The sequence below is a fragment of the Ursus arctos genome, unplaced genomic scaffold, assembly GCF_023065955.2.
Source record: "Ursus arctos isolate Adak ecotype North America unplaced genomic scaffold, UrsArc2.0 scaffold_20, whole genome shotgun sequence".
Taxonomy (NCBI): Eukaryota; Metazoa; Chordata; class Mammalia; order Carnivora; family Ursidae; genus Ursus; species Ursus arctos.
In genome coordinates, this window is record NW_026622875.1 from 6197296 (window position 1) to 6212674 (window position 15379).

The following is a 15379-nucleotide window of genomic DNA, read 5'->3' on the forward strand; positions in this document are numbered from 1 at the left end:
TTTTCCCAACTGTATTTGGATGTTATATCCAGGACGACCTTGGCGAGCACACGCTGAAGACAGCAGAGCCTCCATCAGCCTGATTTTCTGAATGATGCATGGAACATAGCCCACCCTAGGCCACTGTTAGAATTTTGAGAGCAAGACACTGAGTCAAAACACTGAGATTTCAGATTTTATCTGTGATAGCAGTCAATACTCTTTAACAAATCCCCACCTACTTTGCTTCAATATCAACACTTCAATGAACACATCACTTATTTAATTCATCTACTGACATGACTAAGTATGGTTCTTTCATTTGGAAGAAAGTCCAGAAGTAGGAGCAGATCATTTTGCCCTGGAAAGAAACTCACTCTTGACTGAATCTTATATAATCCAGAGACCTCTGAAAAAGGTGAACTATTAAAAGGACAGAGTTTTTGGGTGGCTCACTAGGTTAAGCATCTGACTTCGGCTCAGGTCATGATCTTAGGATCCTGGGATGGAGCCCTGTGTTGGACTCCCCGCTCAACAGGGAGTCTGCTTGTCCGTCTCCTTCTTCCTCCGCCCCTCCCCCAGCTTGTGCGCTCTCTTTCAAATAAATAAAACAATCTTTAAAAAAAAGACAGGGTTTTTGAATAAAATAAATATAATAGCCATTATTTTGAAAAAACAATTATTTTAGATTATTGTTCAGTTTTCTTTCACCATATGGGCCTTGCAGTTGGCTGTGGTCTACAAAGAAAGATGACCAAATCATTTGCAGTTATAGAGAAGATCAGGTTTGGCTTCTGCGCATGAAGCTATGGTTGGACTTCCCAAATCTATGTTTAGCATTATTGCAGAGTTTTGTTACAAAGTGTTCCAATTTATTTTTCTGCCTAATTCTCATTTTTTCCCAGCTTTATTGATGTATAACTAACAAACAAAATGGTAAGATATTTAAAGTGTGCATCACGGTAATGTGACATGCATACATCTCTGGCCAATTCTGGGTTCACAGAAGATGCTGCACGCTATACGTTGCCTCCGTTACTTCACAATTAAGGCCTTAACCATCCTCACTGGAGACCGTCAGATTAAAACTGCAGCATTAACAACCCGTCACTGATCTGAAGGGAGACTCTGATGTTTCCTTGAAATCATGACCAAATGGTTCCCCACACTACTTCAGTATTCAGGGGAAGAGTACAAATGTGGGCAGACAGATCAATAAAAAGGCTCTGGAGTCAGGCCAGCTGAGGTGTGAATTATTCCTTTGCCACATATTACTTGTGAGCCTCAGCGAGGTTACAAAGTTTGCTCCTTCAGTACCCAAATTGGAAAAATGTCTGCCTTGTTTTTGCTGTGAAAAGAAAACAAAATGATGTATTGAAGTACCTAAGGTAGGGCCCAATCTTTAATATTTTTATTTAAAAAATAAAGGTAATAAATATGGTGAAAATGGAATGAAGCACTTTCTGAATTCTAAACAATTAATTTTATTTGTAATGGTAATCTTTCCTATTAAAACTCAGGGGTAACACCTTCTAGGAATACTGTCAGCCTTACAAGGCCTGGGATGGTTGGCTCCTGCCTCCCTCCCCCCTCATCCTCCCCTCTGCACTCAGTGCCCAGAGCCTTCCGCTGCTTCCTTCAATGCACTGTGCTTTCTCTCACTGGGGAGATTTTACACCTGCTGTTTTCCGTCCCCCTCTTCAGCCCCCTGCTTTGGTCCCACCACTTCTCACCCTCCAGTCTCAACTCAAGTTTCCTCTGACCCTCCAGCTCGGGCAGCTTTCTTGGCCCATGTGCTCTCACTGAACCCTGCTCTTTTCCCTTGCATCCCTTCTCTCGGCATGCAGTTTATAACTTTGTGCCATTCTTTGGATATGTTCATTTTGCTCACCAGGCTAGGAAGCTGTGAGACAGGCACAAAAGCAACTGCTAATTAGTTACTAAGCTAACTAGTAAAGTAATTCATTTGTGGCTTATTGTTTAGATGGTGTAACACTGCACTGCTTTTTCAAATGAACTTTATAACATAACTGTTCATCATAGATAAATAACTAAAAGCATATTGTGTGATTTGGACTTTGCTTTGGGACTTAAAGCCCACTGGATACACAAGCCTGCTTCATCTTCGCTTGATGTAACCACGTGATAGCTGCTGAGCGGACCACTTACCCACCAGTTTTAGTGATGTGATAAGAGTCCAGTGGCCAGACCACAGGAGGCATTTCCTGCAGGCGGCGTAGACTGAAGTAATTACCCTCGCTGGAATTTGGTCATGACATCGGAACAATACACCTCACCCCCAGAAAGCCTATAAAATCAATTTTCTAGTGCAGCCACTGGCTTGATTTTTAGATATCTTTTCTTTAGGAAACTCCATTACATTTACTTTTCTCCTGTATATCTTTCTATGATTGAACAAAGAAAAATTAAGGGCAGCAATAAAAACAAATTTTCAAATACTAAATATGTTTAGAGCGTAGAAAATCATGACAAAGGCTCAGATAATTCACTGTTTTGCATTTGCAATGCGCACATGAGTGAGCCAAATGATGTTTAGATTTTTCTTGGTTCTTTCTCAATAATGGGTCAGATAAATCACTGTCTGATTGCCTATTACATTCTTGAGATTGCTTTGGGAATGACTGGCAGTAAAAGCCCCCAATTCAGACTCACTTGTGTGCAAACAATAAACATCGTTTACCATTTTTATATTTATACCAATTGTTATAAAACAGTCAACAGCTAAAAGATACTTGGAAAAAAGCAGCATCTTGCCTACAGAAAGAAATCTTTGACAAAAAATTTCCTCTATTTCCACTTGCTTATGTTACTCCACAGCAAGGAAACAATGTGAGATATGCAACAATCCCCAAAGCCATTCATAGCTTTGCTATCAATTACAAAATAATAAGCTGAATATTAAGGAAAAACAATACCTTTGTTGGGCTCAAATATTATATTCCTAAGTGCCTGTTTCAGAATCTCTAGACCAAGCTTACTGCACAGATTTTTTCCTGTGCCTAATTTCCTTTTTCTTCATTTAAATAATACTGGTGATTACTAACACTTACATCACTTATGAGATCTTTGCTCATTCATTCTCTCATTTAATTTAGTATTGTGCTTTTAAAAAATGAGGAAAATGATTTCTAAGACATGTAAAATAACTTGTCTAATGTTTGGTTAAATGGCCAAACACAGCTTGAACTCCTATCCCATTACTTCCAATCTGAATCTATACTTTCTAGGCAAGGAAAATACTATTTGGTAAACTTAAGCTTCAGTTTATGACTTTCAGGGTTCCAAATTTATGGCTTTATGCATTGATTGATTAAGTGATAAACTGACTTTCTTGGTCATTTATCCATTGGCCCATTAGTTTTTGTGGGTATGGTATCTTGCACTCTGTGGGGTATTTAGTCTTTTGTATTAAAGCTGTTGTAGTAAGCTCTGCAAAGAAAATAGAAGAGAAGAGATAGTGTTAATCCTCAAATAACTTAATCAAAAAGTGACCTATATGCATTTATGTGCTAGTGGGGCTGGAAAGAGAAGGCTTCTTGGACAAAGTGAGACTGAAGTTGGGTCTTGAAGGGAACAATAGACTTAAATTATCAGGGAGAAAGCAGAAGGGCATCCCAGGTGGTGGAAACTGCATGAAGCATCTCTAGGAAACATCTTAATGGCTGTAGTGAGTAATTAATGTGGTTATTCCCTAGTATGTTCTGCACACTTTGCATTTTAAATGATAATTTATCATTATAAGTGGTGTCTGATTCTCATGAGTGTTAGTTAAAAATTATTCCATAAAGGTTTTATTAATTAAAAATTATTTAACCTTCATTATAATATAATCTTGAAATCTTTCATGGTCTCTTGGGATAAATCTAAGTACTATATACCACAAATCAGTATATAGGTTCAATTTTGGTGAGGCTTTGAATGAGGCAGTGAACTGTCAGAAGGGGAGTTTACTTCTGGGGATTTTTAGAGGCAGAAATGTGGTTGTTGGGGCGCCTGGGTGGCTTAGTCGTTAAGCGTCTGCCTTTGGCTCAGGGCGTGATCCCAGGGTTCTGGGATCGAGCCCCACATCGGGCTCCTCCGCTGGGAGCCTGCTTCTTCCTCTCCCACTCCCCCTGCTTGTGTTCCCTCTCTCTCTGGCTGTCTCTGTCGAATGAATAAATAAAATCTTAAAAAAAAAATGTGATTGTTGTTACCATGTTAAAAATTATTGCTCCGTCAGTGACAAAGAAGGGTACTCACGACCCTTTGCTTGTGGATTTCAATCTTCTGGTCTCTGGTCAGTAGAATCTTATAATATTCTGGGCAGGGCAGTGCCCATATGGGACACAGACAGAGGACAAACATGTGGAGGGGCAATGTGAGGCTCTGTCCCCTGTAAGGGCTGGATGTGTTTGAGAAAGCATGAAATGGGTTTCTATCAATGCTTACTGCCAATTCATTACTCTTACTTCCATGGTGGGCTTCCATGATAGCACTCCAAGGACACAGAGAGAAGTTCAAAAGGAAACCCAAGGATGAATCTGCTCAGTGCACACCATGGGGAAGTGGCAACCTGAATGGGGACAGAAGATGAATATACCCAGGAAACAGGAAGGCTGGTGGTAGAAGAGATTGTAGGAGTAGGGGAAAGGTGGGCCATCTCCTGGAGTATAGAAAGAGGGAAGTGGGCCTGATCCCCCAACCTTGAATGAGGGTGCAATGGGAAAAGGGTGATGATGCCAGGCCTAAGATGGTAGTCAACCAGCACGAGCTCCTTCAGCAACTCTCTGGTCTGGACTTGAAACTACTAGTCCAAGTGTTCTGGAGAGAGAGTTTGGGGTAGGCCAGATTGTTGTGACCTCAGATGACTTGGGAGTGGCCACCAGCCTGGAGGACCAAGAGAGTAGGTGGGAGCCAGCAAGGCTGGGTGGTTTTGTCTGTCACCCAGGTATCATGGCCCTACTTCCAGCCTAGTTTTTGATTTATGCCATGGGCCTCTATTCTGACCAGAGATTTGGTCTTCTTTCAACCTTGTATTAATTCAATATTCATTCAAAATATATTTAGTTAAGGAGGGGAGGGAGTGATTTTTTTTTTTTTTTAAAGATTTTATTTGTTTCTTTGACAGAGAGAGAGACAGCCAGCGAGAGAGGGAACACAAGCAGGGGGAGTGGGAGAGGAAGAAGCAGGCTCACAGCAGAGGAGCCTGATGTGGGGCTCGATCCCACAACGCCGGGATCACGCCCTGAGCCGAAGGCAGACGCTTAACCGCTGTGCCACCCAGGCGCCCCGGGAGTGATTTTCTATTAATAAAAGTAGTATGTACATAACGAAGTATTGATGTACCTTGAAGTTACCACTCATTTGGGTATCCCTTTACTTCTATAGTCTTTCTATCACACATACCCGGGTAGTGTTTGGCGTTTGTATTCTGTAACAATAGTAGAAACGTACATAGATGTGGGTACTAAGACTTATTACTGGTAAACAGCAGTCTTCAGTTTCTGATGAGAGCTGACATCAGAGGCTGTTGGGTAGCTAGTCTCAGTTTGGTGATCTACACTGAATATAGAAATTGTCATGTGTACATAGAAAAATTATTTAACAGAGATTGGAGTGTTTTGGTGAAGACTTTTATTTCAGTTTCCACTTTTCATTTGAGGAATTTCTCTTCCACCCTAGGAGCAGGACCAAATTACATTGTGCAGGTTAAGGAGTCATGTGTGGAAATGTGTCAGATTTATTTCCATGGTGACACATCTCATTCCCATTATGGGTTGATGCTCCAGGCAGCTGCCGGGCTCCCCCACCCCTGATTCAGCTCAGGGTAAGGGGTATTCTGAGGCTGGTCGTGGCCCATGAAACCACTTGTCTCCAAAAGAGGTGGGAAGAGAATTTTGGGAGGAGATTTCAACAGCGATATTGGGATGTGTGTATGTGCACATTGGGTGTGTGGGAGAGGGTAGGGGTGTGGGTAGGGTATGTGCACATTGGGTGTGTGGGAGAGGGTAGGGACACATTTGAGCCAGGAATAGGTGAAAGGAGGGCAACAGACAGGAACAGAGTAAAAGCAGAGTCCCTGCTGCCAGCAGTTCTCTCTCTGCATTCACTAAGGGGGTGACTGGCCCTTTTTCCTTCCACAAGGGAGACAGGATCAGTACCTGCATCCCGATGATCTTAACATTCTCCTCTTTTCCTCTCATTGAAGGCTACTGGTTGTTACAGCACCATTGATCTAGATTTCTATATTCTCAGCAAGGCTATTTACCACTGCTGATCTGCCTAAGAATGTAAATGAGTACATTTAAATATCATGTTCGCAACAATTTTACGTTTTGTTCTAAGCTCAAAATAAAGCTACCCAGGTGTTCTTTTATAAATAGGACTGCATGAATTTAAACAAACCTTTGCATTATTCATTGCAACAAAGGAATTGGAGTTCCTTCTCTAGATATAACTAATTTTAACACTTTTTAAAAGTAATAAACCACCTAAGGTAATTAGCACATCACTAAGCATTTTCTTTCACAGATGTATCAAATTTGACTAGGAAACCATTTTATTAAATGAACAATTATTCTGAAACTCACTAAAAGTTATCTTTCATTGCTTTTGGGCTGTGATGACTTTATATTATCATAAATTGTTTTTAATTCAAGCCTTTGGCAAACAATTTAAATGAGATTTGCAATGTAACAGTGCTAATCTCATGGTTGAAATATTAAAACTTCATGCATGAAAGATTTATCCTCTTAATAAGATCAATCACACTGGACATCACTCACACTCCCCAATTAAAACCCACTTAATTCACAAACAATTTATTTTAAAAATCTGCCTATTACAAATGCACATTAGCATAATAGATTTTCTGCCCCATTTAAGATGGGCAACAACTGGCCATACCTAAACTCAAGCTCTTCTTGCTCTGTCAACAATTCTTTATTAATAGATGGTTGAGGAGTGCCTGGGTGGCTCAGTCACTTTAGTGCTGCCTTCGGGTCAGGTCATGATCCCAGGGTCCTGGGATCGAGACTTACATGGGCTCCCTGCTTCTCCCTCTCCCTCCACAGCCCCCCACCCTGATCGTGCTCTCTTTTGTTATCTCTCTTTCTCTCAAATAAATAAATAAAATCTTTAAAAAACCACATATACCAAGGAGCATGCAGTAATACATAGCTTAATTCAGTAGGAATTTTCAACATTAAATTTATACATGTTCACAGCTCAGAGAATTCGTTTCGTCATTTAGTCATTTGTTTTTTAACATCACCTTGGTGCAGAAGTCTCTGTTGGAGGGACACCTTTAAGCAGCCCCTCTTAGTTCTGGACATGTAAGGCCAGTAATACTGTACTGGGGAAGAGTGTAACTGGACATTCACTCGCCTGACAGAGGCCCTGTTTTCCTATCCATCTTGGTTGTGAAAATCAAATACTGTGGGGAGGGAGCAGGGAAAACTTGGATGGGGGCCAAGGGACCTCCTTGGAGGAGAGGAGTTAAGACTTTGATGTCTTCTGTTGTGAGGTTCAGTGTTTCACTTGCAAGAAGCCCTGAAAGAGGCCAATTGTCAAAAGAAGATCCTAGAAAACTGTGAAAGAAAATTTACCTGGAGGATGAGGCATCTGAACAAAGGGTTTGTTCTGGGAACATTCTTTAGTGAGAGTTGGAAACCTAGCACAGGGAAAACGCAGGTGTGTGTGTGTGTGTGTGTGTGTGTGTGTGTGTGTGTGTGTGTGTGTGTGGTGGTGGGTGGGGGTAGAGGTGTGTATGAAGTGAAGAGCTATAATATTGGATCTCAGGAGCATGGTGACATAGGTGATCACGGCAGAGTTTAACACTGGGAGACAGACCTCCTCTCTGTCCTTCTTTTACCCTGACAAATTATAGTCCTGGACTGCCAGTCTACATTGCATAGCAGTGTCCACAGCAGGAAGAATGGAAAAAGATACAGGACTGTTCAGAATGCCCAGTTTTCTCCATGAGATGATTGGACACAAAGCTGGCTAACTCAGGTTTCTAAATGCCACAACTTAACAAAAGTGGCAAGGTGCTAACTAGTTAAGCACCAGCTGGAAAACTGTACTTTTCAACATCAAAAGAAGATGCTTCCCCTCAATACAACCCATGTCTGCTGTGGATTTTGGAATCACAGACTTGCATCTAAGATCCTACAACCTACCAGTTGACAGTCCCCTACTCAGAAGTTGCAGCCAGCTGAAGCAGAAACGGGATAAAGCATGTACTGGCGAGGGTCCCTAGAAACAAATTATTGATTTCATCCACTCAACTTTAAATCCTTTATTATGTCTCTCAAAAAGTTGTCTTATTTGAAGAAATAGATGTTAAAGTCAAAGAGAGAAAAGTGGGAAATATTTTGTCAACATGAAGCCCAAAAGAAAAGAAAACAAATATATTTTGAGCATACCCATGTCAGTGAAGTTTATTTTCAGTGAGTTAGATGACTAACACTGTCTAGTTATGAGTGGTACAAAACTGTGATGTGAAGAATTCTAAATATGTTAAAATATGGTGGTATATCAAGAAATAAATAATATTTCATATTGAATTTGAATAAAAATGTTGCAATTTTTATTAATAAAAGTATTTTTTCCACATGCTCATTAAATGAATGTTGAATAAATATGTGAAAAATAATCATTTAAGGGGCATTGACAAATAAGCCCATCCAGGCTGCCCAAATGTCCCGGCTGACCCTGGGCATGCCCACAGGGAAATCTGGGTGGTCCTGCCAGATGCCGCTGCCCTGAGGTCCGAACACGACTTCAGTCTAGACAGGTCATCGGGTTTATTTTAAACCTAAGAAAACTGCAAATGGCATATAACCATGCCTCCTTCCTCTCCAGCATTTTTTCCTTATTACTCTGAGCAGCCTTAGCACAACTAAGAATTTTAGCTGATTCTTGGCCCAATTTACCAAGGACCTCCCCACACACCTAACATTCCCTATTCAGTTCATAACTGTACTAGATACACCTTTGCTATCACCACTAAAGTATCACTGTGTTTCAGTGTCTCAAAGACAACAGCTATGCCTTACTTGGTGTCGCACAGAAGTCTCCCTAATTCTTTGAGAGAGGAAGTCATTGATTGATTCATTGATTCGTTCGATGTTTACCAAGCACCTACTGTGTGCTGGGTACTTGTAGGCACTAAGAACACAGCGGTGAACACAAAGACAAAATTCACATCCTCATAATGCTAACTAACCTTCTAGGGAGAAGATGGGAAACAGACAGTCAGCAAACTGCAAAAGAAAAAAAATACAGTGTATGACAACGTGAAGACAAATTAGCTAGGGAAGTTAGTAGGAAGAATCAGAGGGGAGTGTGTGTGTGTTATTTCTAAGAACGGGGGTTGGAGAAAGGCTTCATTAACAAAGTAACATTTGAACAAGGACCTGAAAGAGGTGAAGAGTGAGCACCAAGGGCACCCAGAGGAAGAACTTCAGGCAGAGGAAACTGCAAACGCAAAGGTGCAGATGTGGGGCAGTGTCTGGTGAGGAAGTAGGGAGACCAGTCAGGAGGCCATGGCATTGATCTAGGTAAGAGATGATGATGGCTGGAGCTGTGGTGTACAGTGGGAGTGAGGAGGAGGAGTCAGATTCCGGAAATATTCTGAAGCAGGAGCCCACAGGATTTACAATTAATTGGATGTGTAGTGCAAGAGGAAGACTGGCTCTATGCAGCATAGCTAACTTACTAGCCCACCATGCTTCTCCAGCCTCCGTACCTTCCCTCAGTGTCCACACCTGCTCCTCCCTGTCGGACCACCTGGGATCCAGTCTCTCTCTTGCACTTAGCCTTCTCCTTTTACACAGTTCCCACAGTCAATATTTCAGAGGCTTACTATAGATTCCCACCATCCTCTAACAAGGATAGCTTGGATATCAGTGAGGTAGGGTGCTTACGAAAGGCAGCAGCTCTGCAGGAGTCTGCTCTAGGTCTTTGGATCCACTGAGATAGATTAGTATGCTTAAGCAGAGGCTGACTGTAGATTGCCTGGCTAGGAGTGACACAGGAATCTGGGCAACATGAAGTCTTACCAAGTTTGAGAGGGGACCTGGCTGCAAGGCTTTCCTGACCTGACAAGGATGCATCAAAATATCCTGTGGGTTCTTAAAAAGGATTATATGAAGCTCTCAGCTAGACTGAAGAGGGAGAAGAGGCCTTTCATTTTTTCAGTGAAGACTTCAAAACTGTAAAGCCAACTTTTTGTTCTAAGAGCGTGGAGGAATATCTACTGATGCACGGCTAGGTCACAAGCACACTGTCCAAGCATGTGCCTGTAGCATGTGGCCCTTTCTATGTGGTGCACGGTGACCTGGGTCTCGATGGACACTTCACAAGCATGAAGATAACTGATGAAGGTGATAATGTGTGCAGGTACACACGGGACTGGAATTCGTGCCTTCTGAGGAACAGAAGTTGTGTAATAAGAGGGTAGTGTTGTTCCTGTGTTAGGAAGTGCTGAGCTGGAAATAATCTTCAAGGCATAGAATGTCCACATTGACCCAGATTATTGGGGGATTCAGAAATCAAGTACAGATTTAGAAATTGAGCATAAGGAGGCAATTCTTTCTTTGTTGTGTAGTTGGGCTGCAGAAACAACTGGAGCACCTGTCACACTGTATTTGTTCGTAGTTCCGACTCTTAAATGAGCAAGCAGCTTGAGGGCAGAGAGTAGTGTCTTAGTGGTAGGCCCCACAGGCGACAGGCGTGTTGGCAGTGCTTAGAGAGTGTTGTTGGATGGGTGGATGGAAGAGGAAATAAATGAATGCCTGCAAGAGTAAATTGTTGCTAAATGTCCTAAAAAGGATGCTGAATCTCACACACCCACATACTTGTCTCTACACATTTCTACCAAACATTGATGCCCTTCCCCCCATTTTAATTAGATACTGATTTTTTGAAAAACAAAAACCAAGTTTAAATTTTATTTCCTATAGTTATAGTTTTTTTAAAACTTAATTTGTTTTATGAAATAAATTTCAAGAAAAAAGAGACGGAGAAGGAACCTAACAATATAAAGCAACACAAAAGACAAAGTAATAGTTACAATGTAAGTAACTTATTTGAAGCCTGATTTAAAAAAATAAGTTATAAGAATTATGACATTATGACATTTATGAGACAATTGGAAGCTAGAATGCTAATAAGAAATTTGACATTACTGAGGAATTATTTTGTTTTTCAGGTTTGATCATGGTAGTGCAGTTAAGTTTGAGGGGAAAAAAAGACATCTTTCTGAGATATGTACTGTAACATTTATGGAGAAAACGTTATGATATCTGGGATTTGCTTCAAATTAATTCAAAAGAGGCAAGGTGGTTGGGGTTGTGGGTATGGCAGGATTGGCCAACATTTGATGGCTATTAAGGCTGGGTGATGGGTACATGGAGATTCCTTAGGCTACTCTATTTTTGTGTATGTCTGAAATTCTCCTTGATAAATAAGAAATAAAAAAAAACCCCACTAAAATAGATACTAAGATCTGGGAAGCTGGACTAGCAGGCACTATTGTGTTTTAAGTTAACCAGATCAGCACACTTCTAAATTCTTTATAATTTAATCTTTTGCTGCCTGTATATGTATATTCACAGGGCAATGGATGCTTCAGTGAAGAAGGCATTTATTTTTATCTCAGAAGTCATTGAAATAAAACAAACCTTTAAAACATTCTCTTTCTTACTTGTCATATAAATCACTTTATATAGGACATCTTAAGACCCATGCCTTGTGCTTTAAAGTAACTCTGTATTACTTGCAAACCTTAGCATAAATCCTCTTGATATGTTTAACTAAGATTTACTAAAATAAAACCTCAGGCCTATTTCTTCTAACAAAGGTATGTGCTTATACTCCTATCATTTGTTCAGCTTTCTCCTGAGGGTTTTGCCATCTTTACTCTGCATGATTATATTTATGTTGCAATTGAAAAGACTTCAGAACACCTATTTCACAGGCTTTAATTCCTGCATGGTCTTGCATAACTAACTGCCTGCAGAATTCTGACACCATACACAGATATATGTCTAATTACACTTTTGAACTTAATGAAATGAATATAATTCTGTCCTCAGATCACAGGCTAGATATTTAAAATTTTTAATTGGCTATTATTTTTCCAAGTAAGCTTATTGCAGTTTGAGTTTGAATTAAATTGGAAAGTATGTGTGAAAAAAAGTCTAGTATTTCTTGTTTGAAGTCTATTGTTGCATATATTTTAATAATAGATTAGCAATTATATTTGTTGCTATGCATATTTCATTTACGAATTATGTATATATTTATGTAAACACATTATGGTAAAATCTTTTATAATTTAGAACTGTCTAGTATGCACCAACTCAGAAGCCCTGTTTTGGATATATTTCAGAGGTCATAGTTTGATCTTCAGTACAGCTAAATCTCTGTTGTAAGTCTGTTCCAAGAATTTGTGAAGACATAGTACTTAGGGTAGAGTTTCAAATTCACATGCTGACAGGAGTGAGGCAGGTGACATCGATGAGTGAAGCCAGGTAGGTGGAATGTGTAGGTGGTCACCTGGAGGTACTTGCCCTGTCTGAAAGGAGCAGCATATCTTAGCTCTAATTGGTTGTACCTGGTGAGCATACTGTTTCCAGATGTCCTATTTTTTTTTCCTACAAAAGCCATAAATCTAGATTTTTTTTATGTTAAATCTCCTGATTTGAAAATGTGGGCAAAAGAAGTCATCCTGCTATTTGCATGGAGCAAACACTATCTAGGATAAGCAGCACAAGGACTTTGCCTTTGACGACTTGCTACTGCAGAATTTCATGGGGATATGGGTCCACTTCATAGACTAAGCCTGGCAGTGTGGATTGAAAATAACTAGGGAGATGGGAGAAACAGGTACTTGCCTCACATGAGGGTGGGAAGATAAACTGGAACAACTTTTATGGAGAGCAATTTGGCAATATGTTAAATTTTTAAAAAAAAAATACACTTTTTTGCTCAACAATTATAACTTCTATAAATGTATTCACAAGAGAAAAATCACAGATGTTAAATGACATAATGCTTAAAATCACAGAGGTTCATATAAGGTTGTTCACCTCATAACTTATGATAGTAAATACTGAAAAAACCCCAAATTTTTAACAATATCAAACTGCTTAAATAAATAATGATGTACCTCATTATTGATGTAATTAGATAAACACAAATAAATATTATTTTAAATGAAGGACAATGAGTTCTATTCTGATTGTCTATTTTAAAACATCATAAGGAAACTCTAGGCCTAATTCATTGGGATGGGGAGTAAGTTGAAAGTTGTCAATGGCACATGACGCAAGGAAGTACTAGTAAACCAAGAAAAAGAAAGTAACGAGTAGGACTAATGAGTCTAACAGAAGGCACAACAGAAGGCAAAAATGGCCCTAAGCAGAACATCAAACTCTAGGTTAATCTAAGGGCCTAGATAGTGTACATATGAAAGAGAGGAATTTATATATTAAAAGAAATTTTTTTAGTTTTAATTGAAGTGTAGTTGACATATACTAAATTAGTTTCAGATGTACCACATAGTGATCCAACAACTGTATACATTACAAAATGCTCACCCCAAGTATATTAAAATATTATTGACTATATTCCCTATGCTGTACTTTTTTTTTAATTTAAATTCAATTAGCCAACATATAGTACATTATTAGTTTCTGATGTAGTGTTCTATGATTCGTCAGTTGCATATAACATCCAGCGCTCATCGTATCACGTGCCCTCCTTAATGCCCATCACCCAGTTACCCCAATGCCCCACCCACCTCCCCTCCAGCAACCCTCTATTTCCCAGAGTCAAGAGTCTCTCATGGTTTGTCTCCCTCTCTGATTTCTTTCCATTCAGTTTTCCCTCCCTTCCCCTATGTTCCTCTGTGCTATTTCTTATATTCCTCATATGAGTGAAACCATATAATTGTCTTTCTCTGATTGACTTATTTCACTTAGCATAATCCCCTTCGGTTCCATCCACGTTGATGTAAATGGTAGATATTCATCCTTTCTGATGGCTGAGTAATATTCCATTGTATATATGAACCACATCTTCTTTATCCATTTATCTGTTGAAGGGCATCTCGGCTTCTTCCACAGTTTGGCTATTGTGGACATTGCTGCTACAAACATTGGGGTGTAGGTGCCCCTTCATTTCACTACATCTGTATCTTTAGGGTAAGTACCCAGTAGTGCAATCGCTGGGTCATAGGGTAGCTCTATTTTTAACTTCTTGAGGAACCTCCATACTATCTTCCAGAGTGACTGTACCAGCTTGCATCCCCACCAACAGTGTAGGAGGGTTCCCCTTTCTCCACATTCCCGCCAACATTTGTTGTTTCCTGTCTTGTTAATTTTAGCCATTATAACTGCTGTAAGGTGGTATCTCATTGTGGTTTTGATTTGTATTTCCCTGATGACAAGTAATGCTGTACTTTTCATCCCCATGACTTATTTATTTTATAGCCGGAAGTCTGTACCACTTAATCCCCTTCACTCATTTTGCCCATCCCCCAAGCCCCTTTGGCAACCACCACTTTGTTCTCTGTTTATGAGTCTCTCTCTCTCTTCTTGGTTGTTGTTTGTTCATTTGTTTTGTTTTTTAGATTCCACATGTAAGTGAAATCATATGGCATTTGTCTTTCCCTGTCTGGCTTGTTTCACTTAGCATAATACCCTCTATGTCTACCCATATTGTCACAAAGGCAAGATTTCATTCTTTTTTATGGTTGAGTAATATTCCATTGTGTGTATATGCCACATCTTCTTTATCCATTCATCAATCAATGAACACTTAGGTTGCTTCCATATCTTGGCTATTGTAAGTAATGCTGCAATAAACATAGGGGTGCATATATCTTTCTGAATTAGTGTTTTCATTTGGATAAATACCTAGCAGTGGAATTATTGGATCATATGTACTTCTTTATTTAGTTTTTTGAGAAAACTCTAGTTACTACACAAATTGACAATCCTATCAACAGTGCACAAGGGCTCCCTTTCCTCCACATCCTCACCAACACTTACTATTTCTTAAGATAGGACTTCATTGATTTGGGCTATTCTAAGGCTAGTGGTCATATCTGTAGCTGTAATGCTAGACCACCATACATAAGCCAGATCTGGCTTTCTGAGCAGTTAGATCTAACACCAAACTGCTTGAAATTCCATAGATACATTAGACTCTTTCTTGTCTGTATACCTCAGTCATTACTACCCATTGGCTTAGAAAGCTCCTGTCCTACCTTCTCTCTACTAACTGCTATTCACGATTTCAGGTTCAGTTGAGGAATGGTCTCTCTGTAAATCCTCAGTGGTGTTAAGTTTTCTTCTTCTGTGACTGTTTTTGTCTTTGCATTCCCACA